Here is a 26,702-nt window from a genome sequence, read left to right as displayed (position 1 = left end):
TAAGTTTCAAACTATCCTTATCTCACATTCTCAACATTTAGAAATTTCATATAAATATGATGTAGTGAATAGAAATTTCAGAAAACTGAGATCTATATTTAATTTGGAACTCCTAAATATAGGTTTGAGGTATAAAGCTGCTAGTGACAGTCACTAATTCAAATCTTTTTAATTATTATTTGTTGTACAGAATTAGTATTATAGTAATAAGCTACTGCCATTCCAAAAAAAAAAATCAAATGATGATGGCTATGTGAATGTGATAAATTAAAACAGGTGGGATGGAATTCCCAATGCTTTATTAGCATGATTGCTTAGTATCACACTCTATGAACTGAAAACGTAAAAAACGGACTACGCAAGGAATATTGGAATTTTACTCAACCTGTTGACAATCTAAATGAAAACAATAAAGACTTGATGTCATTTTTGTTAGTTTTACAGTAGATGGTGAGTCAGTACTTGTTGACTTAGGGAAGAATTTACAGACTCTCTGACGTCGGGGGTCATGACTGGGGGACGGTGGGGTGGTGCCGGAAAATGCCTCCAGGAGAGGTCCGCCATGCACCCTGATGCCATGAGGGCCTGGCTCAACATTGCCGGCGGCAGCGAGGCCTTGTGGCGGCCCCTCTGCTGCTTCGCGACGGGACCGCCATTAACATATTGAAATAAATTTAAATTAATGAATTAATTACCTTTACATTGCCGCTGTCTGTCCTGGTGTGAAATTCATGCCACTGGCTGGCACTCCTGTGCCTTCGGATCCCCGTCTGGGGAACCAAGGTGTAACACTGGTGGGGATGGGGGGAGGAGGTAAGTTTTTCAGTGTGGGGAGTAGCGGGGTCAAAGTAATACCATTGGTGTAGGGGATGGTGGGAAGGATTATAATTTATAGTTTATATACTTTGTGGGTGGGAAGGTCAGGTGGACAAGGTAAGTGTTTTTGGTGGGGGGGAGGGCAAGTGATGAATGTATTTGTTATTGGGGGGTTGGAGAGGGACAGAATTAATGTATTTAATTTTTTAATTAAATGTTCCATTAAATATTTAAATTGAATGGTAGGGCTGGAAGCCCTTTAAGAATGACATCAGCACCTGTGCACAGGCAACTGACATCATTGCCGGGGACGGACAGCCCGCTCCCTCCATGTCATTGGGGTGGGTGGGTGGGCGCGGTCCGCCCCAGCTATTTAAATGAGACGCCGCGCTAAATAACGCGGCGGCTCCACGACGTGTGGCCTCCATGAGTGGGCCACCATTGTTTCGCCCACCGCTGATTTTGGCGACTGGAGTATAAATTTCAGCCCTTATTATTTGCCAGTTGATGAGTGTGATGGCATACATTTATAGAGTTATTCCCATGTAAAAAAAGGCTGACAGTTTGGATCAGTAATCATGACTGAAATAATTAATTTAGGTTCACAATTATTAGACAATGTTGTAACTATCATGAAGACCCCACCTGCCAAGAATGAGGCATATTAATTTCGTCATATGAATATTAATTTTAAACTGTTGCTGGAAGGAAGAGATGACTTGTTTAAAGAGATCAGCCATGGCTGGAAAACATTTGCATACTAAGAGACAGTGCCTGGAGACAATAGAATGGCTCCCTGATCCAATTAACCCAAATGGATTTTGATCACCAGACATTGAATGTGTAAGAAAGCCAGCATTCCAGGGTGTCTGCTAAGATGGAGAATCCACAAACACAGGAGCTTGTTAAAACAGCTAGTCACATAACTAACTGCTGGCCCAGGTTTTGTTTGAACTGCTCACAGCATAGTTTGGGTCAGACGGCAACTGAACTTGGAAGAAGAGAGCCTCTCTCCTGGCTAGCTCTCTCTCTCTTTCATGAATCTCTGGATCCACTAAAGTCACTTAAACCTCAAGAGAGAAAAGACTCCTACATCGAAATAAGTGTTAAAGCATGCATTGGCCCCAACGAAACAGCAAGACCTACCGGCAATCAAAGACTCTACATTGAACTCAAAGGACTGTAAATAAATCCCAGCTATTGCCTCAATATTTTCCCCGATATTCTTTCTACTTTTCTGTCTCTATCTGCGTGCGTGTTTTTCGCGCATGCATGCTAGCGTGGTTGCGTCGTGTATTCATAGTCGTTAACCGAATTAGAATTTAAGGTTAATAAACTTCCATCTTTCTTGTTTAAATCTAAGAAAACCTGTCTGGTTGATTTCTTTGCCTTACAATTGGATAGCAGTGAACAAGGATTCACTGAGGGGGAGCTAAAAACACGATGTTTTAAAAATTAAACCCTGTTATGGTTGAACCAGGCAAAGGCTGAGAGGGAACCCCTTTCTCACCTGGCCGTAACACAATGCATTTAACACTGGTTAGGCAGATTTATACAATTTAAACAAAAAACAAAGCTAGAGCTTCGCTTACCTGTGATTAATCAAGTCCTGTTATCAGCTCAGAACAGGAGCTGGAAGGTACATGATGAATAGATTTTCTGTCATCTCTGTTGCCGTACAGTCGAAACAATCCCATGAAACTTAATGAGCCATTGTATAATTTTGTCACCAGAGGTAAATCTATTGTAAGGGATGGGTTGACCATATTTAACTTTGGACACTTGGAGGATGCTTATCGCTAGTCAAGATCAGAGCATGTACTTGCATTGATGTTTGTTCAATGAAAGCAATGATATCAAGAGAAATGTTTTACATACTATGGAAACCATCTCATAAAGAGGTTTCTTAGGAAATTCTTTAACAAGCAGTATTTATTTGTTAAGATTTTTATTTTGTCATTTTCTAACTACAGATGTGCAAGGATGTTGCATTTTTCTGAATTGTTTTGGATATCCAATATATGATGTCAGGAGACCTTTAAGTGCAGAATCAGTCCTTTAAATTGTTAGAAAAAGAGGACAAGTTGTGTTAAAAGTTGACATTCCACTCTTTCTCAAAGGTAATTATTACATATTAATGTTATTCGGCTAATCAGAAGTTGGTCTAACAAAGTATAATAAATATAACATTAGATACACTTCCCATATCTTTACTATTCATTTTCATTGATTACACTTTCATTCATATTTTTCTCTTATTCAATTTTTGTTCTGTTCATATACTGGAGATGCTTTCATTCCTAGTGATAAAGAAAGTGCTTAGTCTGAGTTCAATTAGCACCAAACTTATCCCTTCAAACTGAAAAATATTAGATGTAATAAGCGTTATTTTCTTCAACAGCTCATTGCAAAGTGGAGATTCTTAGCAGCAATTTCATGTTAGAACTAGAAAGGAACAGATGTCCATAATCAGTCAGTAGTATCTTTTACAGGTTTCTCCCAGTTCCGTTTCTGTCTTTGTTGCTCTCTCACATCGGGCTGGATTTTGTGCTGGAGGCAGGGCTCCCAGTCCCAGTACCAGGCCGAAAAGGTGAGGGGAACCCTGCCTCTGCCTTTTCATGCATCCCCAGAGCGATCCTCCAGTCTTTTTGAACCAAAGTTTTAGGAGGCAAGTTCTCCGTTCCTTTGAAGAGTTTAAAGGACAGGGATCCTGCCTCAAAGAGTTACCGGCCAATCAGAGGGCTGGCAGCTTAGCAATATCAGCAGCGCCACCAGGACCCAGGCCTATCCATTGCTGGAACTCTGGAACAGAGGTAGGTGAGGCTGGGTTGCCAGGGACTATCCGGAAGGCCTTGCCGAGGCGGGGAGTGAGGGCGTAGTCGTGCAGTCCAGGGGGAGGGGTGTCTTGGGGGGTAAAGTTGTTCCCAATGGGGATCCTCCATGGGCCACAAATTACCCATGAAGATGGGACCCCCCCCCCCGCACCGCCCCCCACCCCCCGGCCCGGCCAGACCGGTTTTACAAGGTGTCCTCCTTGCGGGGCGGAGGCCCCGCTGCTGCTGTTAATATCCTAGCGGCGGCGGAAAGAGGCCCTTAATTGGCCGTTAGTAGGTCACTTAATAGGCCCTCAATTGACCTCTGGGTGGGAAGGTCATCGCCAGCCTATCCCGCCCCCGGGAAAATCGCTGGGTGATGGGCCCTCAGCCCCGCCGCCCCGCCCGCCACCCATCTATCCATCGCAATACTCCATGCCAGTCAGCTTCAAACCCCACCTCAGGGGGCCTCACAAAATCCTGGCCACAGTCTTGCTCAAACGCAGAGAATAGAGAGGAGTAAGGTGTATCACCGATTATAAATATTTAATCTTTCCATGCATTTATTACTTTTCCCTACAGGAATTGTTCAATGTTTTGGAGGTGTGAAAAGCTATCTGTTGTTCTTGAGGAATTTCACATTTTAGTATCTGATGTAACTCAATGGAGCAGGTCATTTCCTCCTTTCACCACTACCATGCTCCCTCAAAAAACATCCCACCTCTTCTACATGCTTGTGATATCCTCTGTTCCCTACATCTAGGTCTATAACATCCCCAGCCCAACTATATAACCCTTTGTATGTTTTCACCCATTGTATGATTCCAATATATCCCTCTCCTTTTGTCTCTTTGAAATCTTCATGCCATCTATCTCCAACCTCTTCTGGCAGGTAAGCCTCAACCCTCCTTTCTACCCACTTTGTCTTGATGACTGATTTTTTTTTATCATGACATCATCCTGTTCCCTTTCAGGTTTTTTAAAAATGTTTTTGTCAGCCTTGAAGGGAATGGCATGATGATTAGACGCTCCTTGCATTCTCAGCATCATCGAAACTGTTCTATTTTCTTCATTGGGTTACAAATGCCAGGATAATCCCACCTGTCACTGTGAAAGGGCACGGTCAAAAAGAAATGACAGCACAAGTGGGCATTAGAGGAAAAGTAGGACGAACAATAGAGGTGGTAGAAGAACTCATCTTTCTTTCTGTGCCCAGGGCTTCTCCTAACGTTGTCCTCTGATTTCTGATTACATATTATTGCGATCAGGTGAGGAGGGGTAGAAAGGCTCTCCTCTTGTCCCAGTCCTTGTTTGACCACAACAGGATTTATTTCTTTTGAACAGTGGATATGCTTACCAATTCAGTGAGTGTTTAACCCTTTATGTGCTATGATCATAAAAGAACCAATCGGACAGGTTTTTTTGATTTCAAACAAGAAAGAGGTTAGTTTATTGTACTTAAAACCAAATTCCGATCTAAGTAAAATAATAAACTATGCTTCAACTTTCACAGACGCACACACATGAGAATCACACACACACAAGTAGGTTACAGAGTGAAGAAGAATAGATTGGTTGGATTAAAGTCCAGAACAAATAAAAGAATATACAGTGTGTGGAGTCTGGTTATTCCGTTGTCTTCCGGCTGAACTCACGTTGCTGAAGTTTCTGGCGGGTAGAGGTGGCCACCTGGTTCAAGGTTTTCTCGGAGACAGTGATGCAGATGGTTTTCTTCCCGGGGTCTCTGTCTGCAGCAATGAGAGGCTTGAATGTTTTTCAGCCAGCAGGCAGGGTTTGAAACTTACAGGCTTGCATGGAGAGGGAGAGACAGAGAGACAGACCCCTATTTGGGTCCTGCACTGGTCAAACTCGGGTGCTTGTCTGCTGTAGAAAGAGGAAACTGCAAGTTTTCACACAGATGGAGAGACTGTCACCTGATTGTCCAGTGTGTTCTGTCTTTTGCAATTTAATTAGATCATGTCTAAATTCCAATACCTCAGGGTCCCGTTGTTTCAACGTGTACCCTTTGAGGTTCGTCTCCACCAATGTTAATGTTCCAAGATGGCTTTGACTGTCTTGTTAATGGAGATAAGGCAGGTAGCTCACTCAAAATTCACAAGCTATTGTTCTGGTCGGAGATTAACCAGATATTCTTCTCCACCTCGATACGTTAGTATGTGAGGTATTTGGATGCAAATTGCAATGGCCATTTTAGCTGCTTTCTTTTTAAAGTTTAATTCAGGTTTCCAACTGATGGATTAAATAAATCATCATTCAGCAGAGCATGTGTTCATGACAATATGCTTAAAAAGATTCCAGTATTCCCAGTCTATTCATATTGCTGTTGGCTGTTAGTGCCTTCCAGATTTTTAAAAAAATTCATTCTCATGATGTAGGTATTGTTGGTATTTATTGTCCTTGCCATTGCTTGAGAAAGTGATGGTGAGACTTCTCAAATTGAATTCTTCATAATTGTTTTTGACACATCTGATTGGCTTGCTGGGCCACTTCAGAGGACAGTTCAGTGTCAATCATGTTGGAGTTACTTATCAGCCAGATTGTGTAAGGATATGTGGAAAGAGAAGCAGAGTTAACGTTTCGGGTCAGTGACCCTTCATGGAAGGATGGCAGGTTTCCTTCTGTAAATGTATATTTTCCCTTTGACATCTCCAAGCCTCCAAAGTCACATTCCTTTCTTAGTCATGTTTAATTATACTGTACCTGTAACCAACTCCCCCAGCACCAGCTCTCACTTCACCTAAACACTCAATCATAGAAATCATAGAAAGTTTAAGGCACAGAAAGAGGCCACTTGGCCCATTGTGTCTGTGCCGACCGAAAGGCGTTCCACCTATTCTAATCCCACCTTCAAGCATTTGGTCCGTAGCCCTGCAGATTACGGCACTTAAGGTGCATCTCCAGACTCCTTTTGAATGAGTTGAGGGTCGCTACCTCAACTACCCTTTCAGGCAGTGAGTTCCAGAATTCCACCACCCTCTGGGTGAAAAAATTTTTCCTCATCGCCCCTCTAATTTTTCTACCAATCACTTTAAATCTATACCCCATCATCACTGACCTCTCTGCTAAGGTGAATAGCCCCTTCACCTCCACTCTATCCAGGCCCTTCACAATGTTGTACTTCTCAATCAAATCTCGCCTCAGCCTTCTCTGTTCCAAGGAGAACCACCCCAGCCTATCCAATCTTTCCTCATAGCTGCATTTTTCCAGTCCTGGCAACGTCCTTGTAAATCTCCTTTGTACCCTCTCTAATGCAATTACATCCTTTCTGTAATGAGGTGACCAGAACTGCACACAGTACTCAAGTTGTGGCCTAACCAATGATTATACAGTTCCAGCATAACCTCCCTGCTTTTATATTCTATACCTCGGCTAATAAAGGAAAGGATTCCATCTGCCTTCTTAACCACCTTATCAACCTGTCCTGCTACCTTCTGGGATCTGCTAACATTCACTCCAAGGTCCCTCACCTCCTCTACACTTCTTAGTATTTTCCCATATATCGTGTATTCCTTTGCCTTGTTTGACCTCCCCAAATGCATCACCTCAGACTTCTACAGGTTGAATTCCATTTGCCACTTTTCTGCCCATCTGACCAGACCATCAATATCTTCCTGCAGCCTACAGCTATCCCCCTTGCTATCTACCACACGGCCAATCTTTGTGTCGTCTGCAAACGTCTTGATCATGCCCCCTATATTTGCATCCAAATCGTTAATATATACCACAAAAAGCAGGGGACCCAGTACTGAGCCCTGCAGAACACCACTGGAAACAGCACTCCAGTTGCTAAAACACCCGTCAACAATATCTGTTTGTTTCTTGCCACTGAGCCAATTTTGTATCCACCTTGCTGCATTTCCCTGGATCCCATGGGATTTTATTTTTTTAATCAGTCTGCCATCCAGGACCTTGTCAAAAACCTTGCTAAAATCCATGTAGACCACACCAACTGCAACTTGGTTTTGACTCAGTGGTTGGAATTTTCAGGGCCCTCTAGGGATGGGAATGGAGGTGGGGGGCCCATACAATAGCGATGGAAGACAGGGTGGGGGGGGGGGCGAGGGCAGTGCGGCCATTGCCTTCCCGTCGCCTTGCAATTTTGTTGGGGTGGGAAAGGCCGAGGATGGCCTTCCTGCCCAGAGGGCAATTGAGGCCCTTAAGTGGCCAATTAATGGGCACTTAAGGGCCTCTTCCTGCCGCCGGGAGAAAGCGGGGGTAGGGGGGGCCCTCCGCCACATGAGGAGATCGGCCAGTAAAACAAGGTGACTTCCCTGTAGGCTTGTGTGGGGGCTTCCTCCGTGGAAAATCTGTGACCCACAGTGGACTTCTGGGGCAAAGGCTGCCCCTTTGTGATCACCACCACCACCCCCACCCTCAATGCCTACCCACCACACTTACCTGGGATCCGGAGCTCCAGCGATAGCCTTTAAATAGAGCTGGGGGAGGAGGTGTCTCCAAGGAGCCAAGGCGAGTTTCCCCTTGCCGTTTAGGCCCACTTTGGGACCCCCACCGGCTCTATAAAATTCAGCCCACCGTGAGAAATGCCATAGGAGATTTACTTGTATGACATCAAAATTTACCCTTTCCACAAATCCAAATGTGGATCCTTTACTCTTTCTTCCCAGATTGCCGCAAAGTAGGTTTGGCCTATCTTCAGATCTTGTACACTTTTTTTTACTTCTCATTCACCAGATTGTTTGAATTGGGTGAAGGAACTCTGTCTTTAAAGTTCTTTTGATCATTTTCAGTTGAGAATACCCTCCAGGGATACTGTGACACTGGCTGCAACTGGTTTCATATTGTCACTGCTAATGGAGAGTTTGAGACTGACTGCAATCATCAATTCCTTGAGTGGTGTTTCATTATTGTTGATATTAAGCTTGATTGTTTTGCTTCCAATGAAAAGTTTGAGGAATTTCTATTTATTTTTAAGAAGAGCTCATAATTCATTTTGACCACTAAGAGTGAGGAAGAATCGCATTTGCTGTCTTAATTGTATTCCATATTTTATTTAGTACATTGCATCAGCAAGAACAAGAACTGGGGTCAAGACTTGATCCTGTGGAGACCTTAATATATTTTCTAAAATAGTTGCCACTTTAATTGTGCTACAATTAATATGACTAATGCATAGTTCAATAGAATGCACACAAGGTTAGCTGACTGCATAAGTATAGTAGCGAAGCATGTCAGTATGGTCTGAAGCTAACTATCGTTTAAAGATTACAATACATGTTAATATATTTTATAAGTTACTGATGAACAACCTTACCTTTCGTGAACCAGCGCTATTGTCACTTCACTTGGCAAGTTCATATTGTTTATTAATGCTATTCATATCCTTTTAATTATACTGAGGTGAAATGCATCTTAATCCCCTGGTACCATAAAAATGTGCTGAAAACCATTCTTCTGCAGTTTTGCATTTAACCTAAAAATGAGGACACTATTTTTTTTTTTAAATAAGGCAAAACAATGAAAAGAATTTTAAATGGCATTTATTTTGAAAGTCACAACATTTAAATGGTGAACTACATGTGCAGTACGTGACTTGTTTCAGTATCTTTTGATGGGGGCTGAGGTTGCTCAGTAAAGCCCAGAAAAGAGCTTTACTGAGATGAAAGTCAATAAAAAGTACTATGGTAATACGTGCCAAGGAAGATGCCCATGAAGTGTGCCCCGTAGGGTGCATTCCCTGAAGTGCAGTGCATTATAGATGGCACGCATATAATGATATGGCCTTTGCCCCCAACTCCACCTCTTCAAGAACATAATGGTATTCTTCTCCATGAATGTGGCCATTGGTACAAATTATGCACAATCAGTGCCCATCATTTTAGTGGTTGTTATGATTTAGCCATTTTCTGGCAATCAGTGATGGCACCATTTTTTCAAGGGTTAGGAAGACTGGATGGATTTGGTTTGGGGAAACCTCGGTTATCCACTGGAACACATGACCCTTTGCTACATCGACAGAGTAAACCTGAAGAAGGATTCAGTGAGGCTACTAGGATCTTGTTGGACCACGACCATCTGGATGTCAAAGCAAAGATTCCAATTCATTAAATGATTGGAGGAGCATTGCAGTACAGTTGAGCCAAGATATTCAGGATTACTATAGACTATTCAACCCAAACAACTTCAAGCTGCAAAGGAACATTAGGTGCAGGGGGAAGAAGAGAACCAGCTAGTCAATAATATAAGAGGACCCCAACCAGCAGTCAGACGAGAGGTCCATGGAACAAAACAATAAGTCAGCAATAATTTTAAGGTAGTCTTTTAATAAATGGCATGTTCAGGTGAGTACCTGTAATATCCATCAACTACAATGAAGCTTTAACAACCCCAAGTTTAGAACTGAACTGTTGCACAGAGCTCGACTGCAACAATTGAATTATTTTTGTAAGTTACGCACTATTTTCTGATTTTTCCATGCTTATTCTGGTTTCCTGTTGACACTTCAGCTGCATGCCAAACACACCCTTTCAAATACGGGTAGGCGTATTTGCATGCTGCAATAGCAAGCAGTATCACAGATCTGATTTCTTGTCATTGTTTTCTCAGGATGATGGACACAAGGACAACAGAACCGAACAGTTAACCAAAACAAACAAATGTTTAAAGGGACAAAGTAAGATCAGCAATGGTTGGAGGGAAGGATCTCCATCCCTGGATTTTGTATAATTAATGGAGGGGCTGCAAACTTTTTTTCTTCTTTGAGGCTGCTGTCCCTTGAAGCTTTTATCAGCATCTGACTCCTGCAGCGACAGCTATTTCGCCCACTCCCCAAGTAATGAGCTCCCAACTGCAGGTGGGAATACATTGGGAACCCACCAAAAAAATTAACATACCCCAGTAACCTCACCTAAGTCAGTAACAGGTCAGTTGAAGTATTGCCTTGTCACACTTCCACCGTGTAATATATTGTAGTGGTGACTTCACCTGTAAGAAATCATACCTTTAAGAGACCAGGCCACTGATGCAACCGATGATATCATGATGCATATCTAAGGAGGTGACACCATTTTGAGAGGCACATGGCTTGCAGAGAGTACACATACAGTAGCGAGGAAACGACTTGGACCTAAGATCATGGAATGCAGATAAGTGAGATAATAAATAATGTTTGTGTTGAATCTGAATATAAAGCCTGCTTTATCGGAGGGGGGATAAAAGACAAGAACAAAAGACAGTAAGGGGAATAAGAAAAGTGATAGGCAGAGAAATCAAAGGCCAGAATCAAACAGGGCCACAGTGAAAAATAGTGGGAAGGGGCCAAGTAATGTTAAAAATACAAGACGTAAGGCTTTGTGCTTTAATGCATGGAGCATTTGCAATAAAGTGGATGAATTAATCATGCAAATAGATGTAAATGGGTATGATATAGTCGGGATTACGTAGACATGGCTGCAAGGTGACCAGGGATGGGAAATGAACATCCAGGGGTATTCAGTTTTTAGGAAGGACAGACAAAAAGCAAAAGATGGTGGAGTTGCATTGCTGGTTAAAGAAGAAATTAACGCAATAGTGAGGAAAGATATTAGCTCTGATGATGTGGAATCTGTAGGGGTAGAGCTGAGAAACACTAAGGGGCAGAAAACGTTAGTGGGGGTTATATATAGACCCCAAACTGTAGTGGTGATGTTAGGAATGGCATTAAACAGGAAATTAGAGACGCATGCAATAAAGGAACATCTGTAATTATGGGTGACGTTAATCTGCATTTAGATTGGGCAAATCAAATTAGTCACAATACCATAGAGGAGGAATTCTTGGAGTGTATATGGGATGGTTTTCTGGACCAATACGTTGAGGAACCAAATAGAGAACAGGCCATCCTAGACTGGATATTGTGTAATGAGAGAGGAATAATTGACAATCCAGTTGTGCGAGACCCCTTGGGGATGAGCGACCATAATATGATAGAATTCTTCATAGTTGACATAGTTGATTCTGAGACGAGGGTCCTGAATCTTAGCAAAGGAAACTACAAAGGTATGAGGTGCGAGTTGGCTATGGTGGATTGGGAAACGTTACTTAAAGGGACGATGGTGGAAAGGCAATGGCAAACATTCAAAGAGCGCATGGATGAACTGCAACAATTGTTTATTCCTGTCTGGCGCAAATGTAAAACGGGAAACGTAGCCAAACCATGGCTTACAAGGGAAATTACAGATAGCATTAGATCCAAGGAAGAGGCATATAAATTCGCCAGGAAAAACAACAGACCTGAGGATTGGGAGCAGTTTAGAATTCAGCAAAGGAGGACCAAGGGATTGATTAAGAAGGGGAAAATAGAGTACAAGAGCAAGCTTGCGGGGAACATAAAAACTGACAGTAAAAGTTTCTATAGGTATGTGAAGAGAAAAAGATTAGTGAAGACAAATGTAGGTCCCTTCCAGTCAGAAACAGGGGAATTTATTATGGGGAACAAAGAAATGGCTGACGAACTAAATGCATACTTTGGTTCTGTCTTCACAAAGGAGGACACAAATATCATACCAGAAATGTTGGGGAACCCAGGGTTTAGTGAGAGAAAAGAACTGAAGGAAATCAGTATTAGTAGAGAAATGGTGTTGGGGAAATTGATGGGATTGAAGGTCGATAAATCCCCAGGGCCTGATGGTATGCATCCCAGAATACTTAAGGAAGTGGCCCTAGAAATAGTGGATGCATTGGTGGTCATCTTCCAAGATTCTATAGACTCTGGAACAGTTCCTACAGATTGGAGGGTAGCTAATGTAACCCCACTATTTAAAAAGTGAGGTGAAGAGAAAGCAGGGAATTATAGACCAGTCAGCCTGACGTTGGTAGGGGGGAAAATTCTACAGTCCATTATCAAATATTTTTAAATTTAGAGATACAGCACTGAAACAGGCCCTTCGGCCCACCGAGTCTTTGCTGACCAACAACCACCCATTTATGCTAACCCGACAGTAATCCCATATTCCCTACCACCTACCTACACGAGGGGCAATTTATAATGGCCAATTTACCTATCAACCTGCAAGTCTTTGGCTGTGGGAGGAAACTGGATCACCCAACGAAAACCCACGTGGTCACAGGGAGAACTTGCAAACTCAGCACAGGCAGTACCCAGAATTGAACGCGGGTCCCTGGAGCTGTGAGGCTGTGGTGCTAACCACTGCGCCACTGTGCCGCCGCAGAGTACTTGGAGAACAGTGGTAGAATCGAACAGAGCATGGATTTACGGAAGGGAAGTCAGGCTTGACAAATTAACTAGAATTCTTGGAGGATGTAACTAGTAGAGTTGATGAGGGGGAACCAGTGGATGTGGTTTATTTGGACTTTCAGAAGGCTTTCGACAAAGTCCCACATAAGAGATTAGCGTGTAAAATTAAAGCAGATGGGATTGGGGGTAGTGTATTGCGATAGATAGAAAATTGGTTGGCAGACAGGAAACAAAGAGTCTGGATAAATGGATCTTTTTCCAACTGGCAGGCAGTGACTAGTGGGGTACCGCAGGCATCGGTGCAAGGACCCCAACTATTCACAATATATATTAATGATTTAGATGAGGGAACTAAATGTAATATCTCCAAATTTGCAGATGACATAAACCTGGGTGAAAGGGTGAGTTGTGAGGAGGATGCAGAGAGGCTTCAGGGTGATTTGGACAAGTCGAGTGAGTGGGCAAATGCATGGCAGATGCAGTATAATGCGGATAAATGTGAGGTTATCCACTTTGGTAGCAAAAACAGGAAGGCAGATTATTATCTGAACAGCTATAAACTGAGAGAGGTAAATATGCAACGAGACCTGAGTGTTCTCGTACACAATTCGCCAAAGGTAAGCATGCAGGTCCAACCGGTGGTAAAAAAGGCAAATGGTTTGTTGGCCTTCATAGAAAGAGGATTCGAGTACAGAAGCAGGGATGTCTTGCTGCAATTATACAGGGCCTTGGTGAGGCCACACCTGGAATATTGTGTGCAGTTTCGGTCTCCTTATCTGAGGAAGGATGTTCTTGCTATAGAGAGAATGCAGCGAAGGCTTACCAGACTGATTCCTGGGATGGCGGGACTGACGTATGAGGAGAGATTGAGTCGGTTAGGATTATATTCGCTGGAGTTCAGAAGAGTGAGGGAGGATCTCATAGAAACCTATAAAATTCTAACAGGACTTGACTGGGTAGATGCAGGAAGGATGTTCCCAATGGTGGGGGAGTCCAGAACCAGGGGTCATAGTCTAAGGATATGGGGTAAACCTTTCAGGATTGCGATGAGGAGAAATTTCTTCACCCATGGAGGGGTGAACCTGTGGAATTTACTACCACAAAAATCAGTTGAGGCCAAAACATTGTATGTTTTCAAGAAGGAGTTAGACAAAGCTCTTGGGTTTAAAAGGATCGAAGAATATGGGGTGAAAGCAGGAACAGGTTACTGAGTTGGATGATCAGCCATGATCATAATGAATGTTGGAGCAGCCTCAAAGAGCCGAATGGCCTATTCCTGCTCCTGTTTTCTATGTTTTCTATGTTATCATTTAATGAAGACTAAAGAACACAACACAACACTACATATTCTGACAATGAGGCTTAAATAAAAACACATAGTCAACCCAGGAACATACAAAAGAATGTATTGAGGGTTCTAGATTTTTAAAAAATCATGTATGCACAACAATTGCCAGTCTTGCCAGCCTTTACAGAGACAGACAGCAACCAGGGTCACACTGGAGCAAATGACGAGCAAGATTCGAATGCCTAATGTTGGCACTTGATATCAGTACACCCCGAAGAAAGAGAGCATTGCTCCTACACTATGCTGGACCAAAAGTTGACGATAACTTCGATACACTCAGACACCAGAACCGAAAATGATTATGAAGCAGCAAAGAATGCTGTGACAAGATATTTTCAACTAAGGGCAAATCTTCACTACAAATTTTATGTCGTCAGGCAAGCAAAACAAGATATGTGCTAACCACTACCCTTGACCACTACGTGATGAGACTCAGAAGTCTGAGCCAGAATTGCAACTTCATAGACGTCGACAAAGAAATCATCTCCCAGATCATTATGACCTGCCAATCACCAAGACTAAGAAGGCAAACTCTGAGAGAGGGCGAATTATTAAACTTGCAAAGGTTACTCGATATTGGCAAAACGCTGGAAGCCAATGAAAAACAAGCCGGAGTCTCAGAAGGGAAAGGGGCAGATAACATAAGACGAGAAAACCCTGAGGCCAGGTCAGGATCATTGACAGAATCCGTGAATGCCACAACAGGAAGGTTTCAGCAGAGAAACACACCAAACACAAGGGCACAGAGGAAACCGAGAAAAAGGTCCAAGGCACGTCAAGGAAAAGCATGACAGAGATTACAATCACCTCATGTTCGAACGTGCAGTCATTGCAGTGGTGCATATCCTCTATAAAATTTGTCTTTTGAGAGTAAAGAAGTGGAAAAAATGGAACATTTCACTGATCGAAGCCTGCAGAAGTCATTAATACAGTTGAATGCCAGAAGGAAGATTACATATTCACTGCACGAGAGAAGATTTTTGTTGTTCACAACCACAACTTGATCGAATTTTTTGAGGAGGTGACTAGATGTGTAGATGAGAGTAAAACAGTTGATGTAGTCTACATGGATCTCAGTAAGGCTTTGATAAGGTCCCACATGGGAGATTGGTTAAGAAGGTAAGAGCCCATGGGATCCAGGGCAATTTGGAAAATTGGATCCAAAATTGACTTGGTGGCAGGAAACAGAGTGTAATGGTCGAGGGTTGTTTTTGCGAGTGGAGGCCTGTGACCAGTGGTGTACACAGGGATCGGTGCTGGGACCCTTGCTGTTTGTAATGTACATTAATGATTTAGACGTGAATATAGGAGGTATGATAAGTAAGTTCGCAGATGACACGAAAATTGGTGGTGTCCTAAATAGTGTGGAGGAAAGCCTTAGATTACAGGACGATATAGATGGGCTGGGCTGTGGCAAATGGAATTTAATCCTGAGAAGTGTGAGGTGATGCATTTTATTTATTTAGAGATACAGCACTGAAACAGGCCCTTTGAGTCTGTGCTGACCAACAAAAACCCATTTATACTAATCCTACATTAATCCCATATTCCCTACTACATCCTCACCATTCTCCTACCACCTACCGACACTCGGGGAAATTTACAATGGCCAATTTATCTATCAACCTGCAAGTCTTTGGCTGTGGGAGGAAACCGGAGCACCCGGCAGAAACCCACGCGGTCACAGTGAGAGCTTGCAAACTCCGCACAGGCAGCACACAGAACTGAACCTGGGTCGCTGGAACTGTGAGGCTGCGGTGCTAACCACTGCGCCGCCCCAATCACTTCTGCACTGTGCCGCCCCAACCACTGCGCCACTGTGCTGCCCCTTGGAGATTTCTTGTATGTTCCTCAGTGAAGACAACTGCTTTACTCTCGTTCCTCAGTGAAGACAAAGTAATCATTTAGCTTCTCTGCCATTTCTCTATTTCCTAAAATAGATTCTCCCGACTCTGCCTGTAAAGCACCCACATTTGTCTTAGCCAAAGTTTCCTTTTTGCGTACCTATAGAAGCTTTAACAGTCCAATTTTATGTTTTTTACCAGTTTACATTCATATTCTGTTCTCCCTTTCTTTAGCAGTTTCTTGGTCCTCCTTTGCTGTTTTCTAAAATCCTCCCAATCCTCAGGTTTACTACTATTTCTGGCAACTTTATAGGCCTTTTCTTTTAATCTTATACAATCCTTAACTTCCTTTGTTAGCCACAGGTGGCTGCCTTTTCTTTTGGGGTTTTTGTGTCTTGAAGGAATGTATAGTTGCTGTAAACTATGTAATAATTCTTTAAAGACTATCCATTGCCCATGTACTGTCATACCCTTTAATGTATTTTCCCAATCCACTTCAGCCAATTTGCCCCTCATACCTTCATAATTTCCTTTGTTCAAATTTAACATCCTGGCTTCAGATTGAATTACCTCACTTTCAAACATAATGTAAAATTCTATCATATTATTGTCACTCGTCCCTAAAGGTTCTTTTACAACAAGATTATTAATTAGCCTTTTCTGATTGTATAATACTAGATCTAAAATAGCCTGTTCTCTAGTCAGTTGCTCAACATAGTACTCGAGAAAACCATCCCTGACACGCTCCAAAAAGTCATCCTCCACAATATTAGTGCTCATTAGGTTTGCCCAGTCTATATGCAGATTGAACTCACCCATCATTACTGTATTAACCATGCCATATGCTTCTCTAATCTCCTGATTAATGTCATGCCCCACACTACCACTACTGTTTGTTGGCCTATAAACAACTCCTCCTAATGTTTGCTGCCCCTTGCTGTTTCTTAACTCCACCCAAACAGATTCCATATTTTGTACTTCTGATCTGAGATCCTCCCTTACTAATGTACAGATCCCATCCCTTATTATCAGCGCAACACCACCTCCTTTTCCTTTTTGCCTATCCTTCCTAAATGTCGAATATCCTTGAATATTCAGTTCCCAGGCTTGGTCATCCTGTAGCCATGTTTCTGAAATGGCAATTAGATCATATCCATTTATCTCTCTTTGTGCCTTTAAATCATTTTGGGAGGACGAACAAGGCAAGGGAATATACAATGGATGGTAGAACCCTAGGAAGTACAGAAGGTCAGAGGGACCTTGGTGTACTTGTCCATAGATCACTGAAGGCAGCAGCACAGGTAGATAGGTGGTTAGGAAGGCAAATGGGATTCTTGTCTTTATTAGCTGAGCTATAGAATATAAGAGCAGGGAGGTTGTGATGGAGCTGTATAAAACGCTAGTTAGGCCACAGCTGGAGTACTGTGTACAGTTCTGGGCCCACACTATAGGAAGGATGTGATTGCACGGAAGAGGTGCAGAGAAGATTCACCAGGATGTTGCCTGGGTTGGAGCATTTCAGCTATGAAGAGGGACTGAAAAGGCTAGGGATATTTTCCTTGGAGCAGAGAAGGATGAGGGGGGACATGATTGAGGTATACAAAATTATGAGGGGCATTTAGAAGTTAGATAGGAAGAGACATTTTCCCTTAGTGGAGGGGTCAATAACCGAAGGGCATAGATTTAAGGTAAGGAGCAGGAGGTTTAGAGGGGATTTGAGGAAAAAAAATTTCACCCAGAGGGTGGTTGGAATCTGGAATACACTACCTGAAGTGGTGGTAGAGACAGGAACCCTCACAACATTTAAGAAGTATTTAGATGAGCACTTGAAACACCATAAGATACAAGGCTACGGGCCAAGTGCTGGAAAATGGGACTAGAATAGTTAGGTGCTTGATGGCCGGCACAGACACGATGGGCTGAAGGGCCTGTTTCTGTGCTGTATAACTCTATGACTCATGACAAGTACTGATGCCTGTCCATGTGCGCTGTGTTCATAGGCAATTCGTCAATCTCTGCAGTAATTGACTCAGGAGCAACGGTCAGCATAATGGATTCCCTGACATGACACGAGTTACAGAAAAAACAGAAGTTGAACAAGCCGATATCTAAAGTCTTCTCCTATGGATCAGATCCCCCTCTACTGGTCCTAGGGATGATCCAAGTTACTCTCAACTCCTCCCATGGATCGACATATCAGACTGAGTTCCAGGTTGTAGACTCAAGCAAAGGAAATCTGCCAAGTTTCGAAATAAAAACAAGAAATGCTGGAAATACTCAGCCAGTCTGGCAGCATCTGTGGAGAGAGAAGCAGAGTTAACGTTTCAGGTCAGTGACCCTTCTTCAGAACTGCTAAGCTTAGAAACTGCCAGAGAATTGAAGACGATTACGATCAGCACCGTCAGATGAGAGAACTACCCGATGAAAGAAGACATCCTGAAGAAGTATTCACAATTATTCAAAGGTATCAGCAAAATGAAAACTAGAAAATCAAGCTCCACATAGATGAATCAGTCCAGCCCAAACAACAGAAGGACAGGAGGATTCCATTCTATACCAGAAAAGAGATACAGAAAGAATTGGACAGACTGGAAAAGTTGGACATCACTGAAAAGAAAGACAGGCCAATGCCATGGATCAGCCCAGTAGTTGTACTGCGGATGCTGGAAATCTGAAATAAAAGCAAGAAATGCTGGAACCACTCAGCAGGTCTGGCAGCACTCAGCAGGTCTGGCAGCATCTGTGGAAAGAGAAGCAGAGTTAACGTTTCGGGTCAGCGACCCTTCATTGGAACTGACAAATATTAGAAAAGTCACAGGTTATAAGCAAGTGAGGTGGGGGTGGGGCAAGAGATAACAAAGGAGGTCTAGATTGGACCAGGCCACATAGCTGACCAAAAGGTCACGGAGCAAAGGCAAACAATATGTTAATGGTGTGTTGGAAGACAAAGCATTAGTACAGATTAGGTGTAAATACACTGAATATTGAACAGCAGCAAGTGCAAACCTGAAAAAAACATTGGGTAAGCAAACTGAACAAACTAAGATGAAATACAATAAATGCAAAAAAAAATTGTAAAAAAGAATGTAAAAAAAAAAGAAAAAATAACTAAAAATGAAAGTAAAATGGGGAGCTGTCGTGCTCTGAAATTATTGAACTCAATGGTCAGTCCGGCAAGCTGTAGTGTGCCTAATCGGTAAATGAAGGTCTGTCTCCAGATTCTAAGAAGGTGAAGGCAATCTTAAGCACAGGTCCTCAGTGAATGCAAAACAAGTCAAATCTCCCCTAGGATTAGTATTGTACATTGTGACATTTATCCAAGAATATTCCTCCATCACAGTCCCACTTTGACAACTCACTCTACAAGATGTCAATTGGAAATGGGACAAGGCAGAAGCGCAGGCATTTCATAACTTAAAGGAAGCTCTGAGAAACACACAAACAATGTCTTATTTTGATCCCAGAAGACACAATGTGTTGATAATAGATGCCAGTCCAGTTTTTTCTTGGAGTCATGCTCTGCCGACACAACAAACCAACTTCGTACACAAGTGGATCATTGACTAACACAGAAAGAAGATATTCGCAGACAGCAAAAGAAATGCTCGCAATTGTGTGGGGAGTAGAACATTTCTACCTATATCTATACAGAGGAGCAAAGTTTAATGTCATGACAGATCACAAACCATGGCTGGGCATTTTTACAAAACAGAAACCAATGTCCACAAGAATTGAGAAATGGAGATTGCCATACAACTGTCAACTAATATACAAACCAGTGAAAGGCGAAGAGAACCCAGCCAACTTTTTAAGTTGAAATCCTATCAAAGACATCCTATTGAGCTTGAATTAGATATTGACTACCTAAATTACATATGCCATCATACCATGCCTAAGGCCATGATGATAGACGAAGTAAGAGAAGAAACAGGGAAAGATGAATCACTACAACTTCTCATGAAAGCCTTACAAACACAGAAACATGATGATTGGAAACACCCTGATGTTTTAAATTTTACCAGTCATGCAAGGATGAGTTCACAGCACATAACAGACTCATACTCATAGGCAACAGACTTGTCCTTCCTACATCTTTAAGGAGAAAAGCAATTGAGGTTGCGCATGCAACACATCAAGGAATTGTAAAGCCTTCTACAAGGGAAGATATGGTTCCCTGGAATTGACAAAATGGTAGAAGAAGCAGTAAGAGAATGCATACCATGCCAAGCAGCCACGAATAAAGGTACAGAGAAGCCCAAACCACCTAGAATAACAGCCTTGCCCATGAGGCCCTGGAAGGAAGTGGCAGCTGATTTTTCAGGACCTTTTCCCTCTGGTGAATACATTTTCATCATAATAGATGATTACAGCAGATATCCAGAGGTAGAAATAGTGACCTTGACATCTGCAAGAGCAACTCTGCTGAAATTTCTTGCCATCTTTGCAACACAAGGGATACCTGATACAGTAAGAACAGACAATGGCCCACCATTTAACAGTCATGAATTCACTGAATTTGCTACACATTTAGGGTTCAACCATCGAAGAATGGGTGAATCCTTATGGCTGAGAGTGAATGAAGGGTAGAACGTTTTAAAAGCACCCTAATGAAAAGCATACAAACAGCTTCTCTGAAGGAAAGAACTGGAAATAATAATTCTTTAGGTTTCTAAAAGCCTACAAGGCAACCCTTCAACCACAAATGAAACACCAAGCTTCGCTCTGAACAGAAAACAGATTAAGTGCGAACTGCCACAAGTCACGTCTACACAACCCTACATGCAGTCAACGGAAAGCTTGAGGGATAGAGACAAGAGTCAAAAACAGAGGATAAAGACACATGCAGACCAATGGATGCATGCAAAAAATAGTGAGATAAAAAAAGGAGACACAGTCCTGATTTGGCAAGAGAAAACATCAAAAGTTAGCTCACCATTTGACCCAACAGTGCTTACGATAGTTCAGAGAAAAGGAAGCTTGATCATAGCGAACAGAGGAAATTACATTCTGAAGAAAAATGTAACCTTCTTCAAAAGAGTCAATGCTCAAACAATTCCAGAAAAAAGTGGCAAAGTTGACTTTGATGACTTCACGCCTGCGACAACTCAAAAAGCAGCTCAGCCAAATCAAACATAACCGAGATTGATACTGCAAGATCCACAGGGAAGATCATCGAGACCTCATCAATTGCCTGTCTGATTTAATGACTATGTCATGCATCGATGATGAAGGGAGCCAGGCCAAAAAAAGTCTGGTATTGCGAGTGATGTGCCTAAAACCTCTCCCTTCCCCCTCCAAGTTTTTCAAATTTCAGTCCAACTGAGTTTTGTTCAATATAATTTTGTATGATTAAGTAGCTGGAGAGTAAATGTTAATCTTTAAAGAAAAGGAGAAACATTAAATTTAAAAGAAAGGGGTAATGTAATGTAGTGTAGTGGTGACATCACCTTTAAGAAATCGTACCTTTTAAGAGACCAAGCCACTGATGCAACTGATGACATCATCATTCATATTTAAGGAAGAGATACCATTTTGATAGGCACACTCAGCACATGGCTTGCAGAGTGCACATACACACAGCAACGAGGAAAATACCTGGACCTGAGATCATGTAGGTCAGTAAGACAATAAATAGTGTTTGTGTTGAATCCAAATATAAAACCTCAGTTAGCATTTAATGAAGACTTAAGACACAGCACAACACCACACACCAGACAGGTAAATCTCAAACAAATTAAGTATTCTGCTTCTAGGAATAGTTGGCAGTGCTGGTGAACACTAAGGTCAATTTCAACTGGAATGAATTGTGAATACTTTACTATAGTGAGATATTTCTACTGGAGACCAAATATTGGATCCAAGCACCACAATCACAAGGATTCAATATTGATAAGCAACCATGATGGAGTGTTTTTGTCAGCCCATCCCACATTTTCTAATGTCTTATATTCAGATGGTCACCATCATTTTCTTTTGCCAATAATGAGTTCATAACCTTGGTCAGATTGTTGGGTTCAATAAGGAGCAGATACAAGATGCCCAGCTCATGAGACAAAGGAGTTCAGTAAAACTGCTGCCCTGGATAGCAATTCACTCATTTTACAATCTGGGCAACAGCCTCATTTACAGAGCCTCTGAAGACAGTTTTGGTTGTTCACCTGCCAATCCAGGGTATATAATTTGGAAAATTACAAAAGGGAGAAAATTGGGACAGACAGGAAAAGAAACAATATTTTAAAAATCTGATATTATTATTCATACACATTTTGCAATGCAGTGATTGATTTCCATTCAACCTTAGAACATAAGGTTAAGAACAGTGTTTTAACTTTGTATACACTGAGGCTTTAGAATTCTATCTCTGACAATTCAGCACAGAACCATTTTATGTGCAACATGTATTATCATTTATAAATAACTTTGCATTTTGCATCACTCGACCTTATTTTCAGGGAATTTTTGTTGATTTATTGGAAATGTCTCACTAACCTTGTATGCTAACTTTGCATTCATAATCATAAACAACAGTGATAGCAGTGCAAAGGTGACAAATATCATGCCATGGACCGATTCAATCTCAGATTTTATCAGTTAACGTTGCACACATAAAAGTCTTACAATTATTGTGGACAACCATAGCCTGTGTTTAACTTCTGATTGCCAGAATACATACAGTCCAGATGTTGCATGTTAAGCTGCTGAACATGTTCATCAATCATTTTGTGCAGCACAGCTGGTGTTCCTGCCCTCCTCCCCAAGCTCACAGGGAGTGTGCCTCATTTTACAAGGCACCCTCCCTGCGTGGCGGTGACACCCCCTGCTAGTTAGATCCCTAGCGGCAGCGGGAAGAGGCCCTTAAGTGACTGTTAATAGGCCACTTAAGGGCTTCAATTGGCCTTTGGGCGGGAAAGCCGTCGTCAGCCTGTTCCGCCCCGGCAAAATCGCTTGGCAACAGGGCAGCAATGGCGTGGCGATGGGCCCTCCGCCTCTGCCACCTGTTGTGATTCTATGGACTCCTCCGCCTTGACCCCACCTCAGGGGAGCCCATAAAATCCAGCCCGTAATTTTCTTCACAGTGCTTTGGTCATTGAACAAATGTCCTAATTCTGACAGGCAGTCCCATTCCACTTGATAAACAAAGCTGTCTTTCTTTATTTTCTTCCATTGGGGGGAAATCCAGAATAACTGACTTGTTTGTGCAGTGCTGAACTAATGTAATTGAAATTTCCAAGTCTGCTGTGTGTCAGCTATGGCATGGTGTGTAGCACCCTCATCTATAAGTCAGAAATTTGTGGGTTCAAGTTTCACTCCAGAGATTTGAACACAAAAAAGTAGGCTGATGCTCCAGTGCAGTACTAAAGGAGAGCTGCACTGCTGGAAGTACTTTCTTTCAGATGCGACATTAAGCTGAAGCCCTATCTGCCCTCTCAAGTGGATGTAAAAGATCCCATGGTACTATTTTGAAGAAGAGCAGGGGAGTTATCCCTGTTGTTATGACCAGGTGCGAAAGGTGTCCAGGGGTCTGTTACTATCTTCACCTGGTCTTATTGTAACATAGTTTAATTTTAAACACACTGTGTTTTGAGTTCCCCCTTTGTGAATCCTTGTTCACAACTTTCCACTTATAAGGCAAAGAAATGAGCACAAACAGGCTTTCTTTGGTTTAAAGAAAAAAGATGAAATTTATTAAACCTTAAACTTAAACTCTAATATGGTTCACGCCTATGGATATACGACACACCCACACTAGCATGTACATGCAATATAAACATGCAGATAGGGACAGAAAAGGACAGAAGAAAAGATAAATAGAACATTTTGAGGCAATATCTTGTTACTGTTTCTCAAGCTTGCTGTAGTCCTTGATTGAAGATATGGTCTTGCGTTTCGTATTCTTCGTAAACCTTGTTCACATAGGAGATTTTTCTCTCTCTGAGTTTATGTGTCTTCAATGGTTTCAGTGACCTGAAGGATGAACAGGCAGGAGAGGAGAGGTCATCTCAAGCCAGGAACCAGGAACTTTCTGATTTTGAATCCTTTGTTGGAAGTTCAAGTCTCAACAGCCAGTTAGTCATGTGACTAAAACTGGTTTGACCACTTCTGTGTATTGGGGAAGCAACTGCTTGGTCCCCATTATTTCAACATTGTCTGGTACTATGCAATGTCCTTTCTGTCAGGGCTTGCAATTTTAAGTTTTAATGTTCATGTACTGAAATAATGTGTGCCTCAGTCTTGGCAGGTGGGGGGGTTTGCCTGACACTGGTGTCCTATTCAATATTTATCCCTCAATCAACATCATTAAAACAGATATTTGAATGTTTTCAAGGTGAGAGCAGTAACGTTGTACGGTGTAAAAACCATAAAATCGCCTTACTCACTTTCACTAAAGCAGATTATCTGGTCATTATCGCATTGCTGTTTGTGGGAGCTTGCTGTGTGCAAATTCGCTGCCATGTTTCCTCATTAGAACAATGACTATGCTTCAAAGAGATTTCCATCTGTCTGAGTTGATGGGTTTTGTTTTTGTTTTCAGTATGTGCACTGTGATGCCAAAAATAAAACTAGTATTACAGTACTAAAGCTACTCAGTCATCAGCAAAACCTTTATTACTGTAATATTAACTGCATACAACTAAATGTACACTTCAAATACAAGTTTAACTGAAAATACATTTCTTAATTCTGCTTGCTCTGTTATCCAAAACTGATCAGCAATATTGCTACTTAGTCCCAGTGTCAAATATAAGAAAAGCCAACCCCAATATATCGCAAATATAGATTGTTTCCCTTAACTATGTACAAGTTTAGGGACTTAGAGGAGATTGCGTATTCATAAGCCATTCTTTTGCATCTAATACATGAGCTGTACTATTCTAAAGGGTTTCCAAAGTAACTCTGGCAGGAGATCAGAGAAACCCCCAATCGGCTACTCCGGGGAGTTTCCTTAATCCCTTGTAAAGGGCAGAACTTTCCATCCACCCTCTAAAAGGCAGATGATGGCTATTGTGAATTTAGAACATTCAAAGCACTTTACAGACATTGAAGTATTCACGAATGTAACATAGGGAAACACAGCACCCAATTTGTGGACAGCAAGGTCCCACAAAAGCAATGAGAAAAGTGATTAGATTATGTGTTTTTGGTTGTGTGTGTTGAGGGATTTTTCTTCAAAAAATGCCCTGGGATCTTTTACAGTCATGGGTCCCTGGTTTAACCTTTCATTGGAAAGATAGCACTTCAGACAGTACACACCAGAACTGCACTGAAGTGTTGGCCTAGATTATGTGCTCAAGTTTGCAGCATGAGGCTTGAAGCAACTTCCTTCCAACTCAGAGGCAAGAATGCTACCACATATCCTAGTCTGACAACTAAGAAAAATGAGTCTGAGCCATCAAAACTGAATTGATTGTGGTGCAGGCTTGTAACGCCAAACTGCCTAAAATTTAGCACAAATTGACCCTGAATTAGCAATCTCACTCAGGCAGGCTATATGACTCAGTAATGTAGAAAGTGAAAAATTACACAGTTGTTCAGCAGGTAGTGCTGCATTGAGATTGGGAGAGAAAAGGAGGTCGAGTGGTTTCTGGTTGTGTTATCGTTGAAGTGAGTAATATTTAATAGTGACACTGAGTGGAAGTGGGGGGGAATGAAATTCCGCAGAGGTTCTCCTGCTTGTTTGGTCATTGATACTATTTTTTCAGGATGTCCGTAGTTCTTCCTCAAAAGTTGGAAGAAAACAAGTGCCTGGACTAATGATCCCCCACAGTTCAGAATGGAAACATTATACTCTCTGGCACTAACATCCTCACCTTGATGGGCAAAACAGAGGACCGATTTTGGCCCAGAATTTCCTTGTGGGTTTCTCCTGCTCCGCCGCTCTAACTTTGGTGAGTGCACGCAAACACCACCGAACCTCTGCCAAAGTTACAGTGGCAGAGAGGAAGAAACCCCAAGGACATTCCTGCTGTTTGTCTTTAGTATTCCTTGCACATAGCTTTGTGTGCCAAGAAAGCATGTTGGGAATTCAGACACATGTCCCTATGGTGTATGAAACACTGATTCCCTGACTTGCGATCCCATCACATGCAGGAGCATTGAATTTATGTGTTCCTGGTGACCAAACCTTTGTGCTGTAAGTCCTAAAGGTAAAAATATACTCTAGGAGTTGGAAAGTTCACAGATCTACCCATGAATCTTGCTGTGTTTTAAAAAATCATTTCCTCTTAAATGCAGGAATTTTATGAATTTTTTTATAACAGAAGATTTTTAAAAAGAATAATTAGCAAGCTGACAAAAACAGCCTGTGGAGTGTACACAACTGTTTCAGTTTCTTGAAACCCAGGGTTTCCTGCTGATTTCTGGAAAATGGCCTCTGAAAAATCACTGATATGAAAGTAGTGGGGGGGTGAGGGGGGGAATTCTCTAATTGTCCACACCGTGAAACTTCCAAATTAAGTGTTTAATTTCATCCTCCCCCAATCCCTTTCTTGACTGGCATTACATGTGCTAACATAGTACCTATAAGGATAATGGCTCAGGTTTACTTCAGCTTCAGATTGACTCTGGCAGGGCCATAATTTCTATCTTTGAGACTTTCATAGCTGAAGCTGCGATTAAGTTTCCAGCCCACAAATAATGATACATTCATCACAAGAAAGTGAGCGATC

General features: G+C 42.0%; 1 protein-coding gene across 19 annotated transcripts in view; it reads left to right on the top strand.

Annotated features, from left to right (window-relative positions):
* Nucleotides 1-26,702, top strand: part of LOC137345926 (histone deacetylase 9-like) — a 1,063,883-nt gene that overhangs the window by 261,793 nt on the left and 775,388 nt on the right. Inside the window, exon 1 of one of the 19 annotated variants that reach the window (XM_068009281.1) lies at nt 2,900-2,936. The exons of 17 other annotated variants lie outside the window; for them this stretch is intronic. The gene's annotated coding sequence lies outside the window, so the exon portion shown is untranslated. Of the gene's footprint in view, nt 1-2,899; nt 2,937-10,227; nt 10,282-26,702 lie in introns of those variants that run through there. One more of the 19 variants, XM_068009254.1, reaches the window with a different exon arrangement.

Source organism: Heterodontus francisci, chromosome 2 (assembly GCF_036365525.1).
Source record: "Heterodontus francisci isolate sHetFra1 chromosome 2, sHetFra1.hap1, whole genome shotgun sequence".
NCBI lineage: Eukaryota > Metazoa > Chordata > Chondrichthyes > Heterodontiformes > Heterodontidae > Heterodontus > Heterodontus francisci.
The sequence above is the reverse complement of the archived record's forward strand: the minus strand, read 5'-3'. Positions and strand labels throughout refer to the sequence as shown.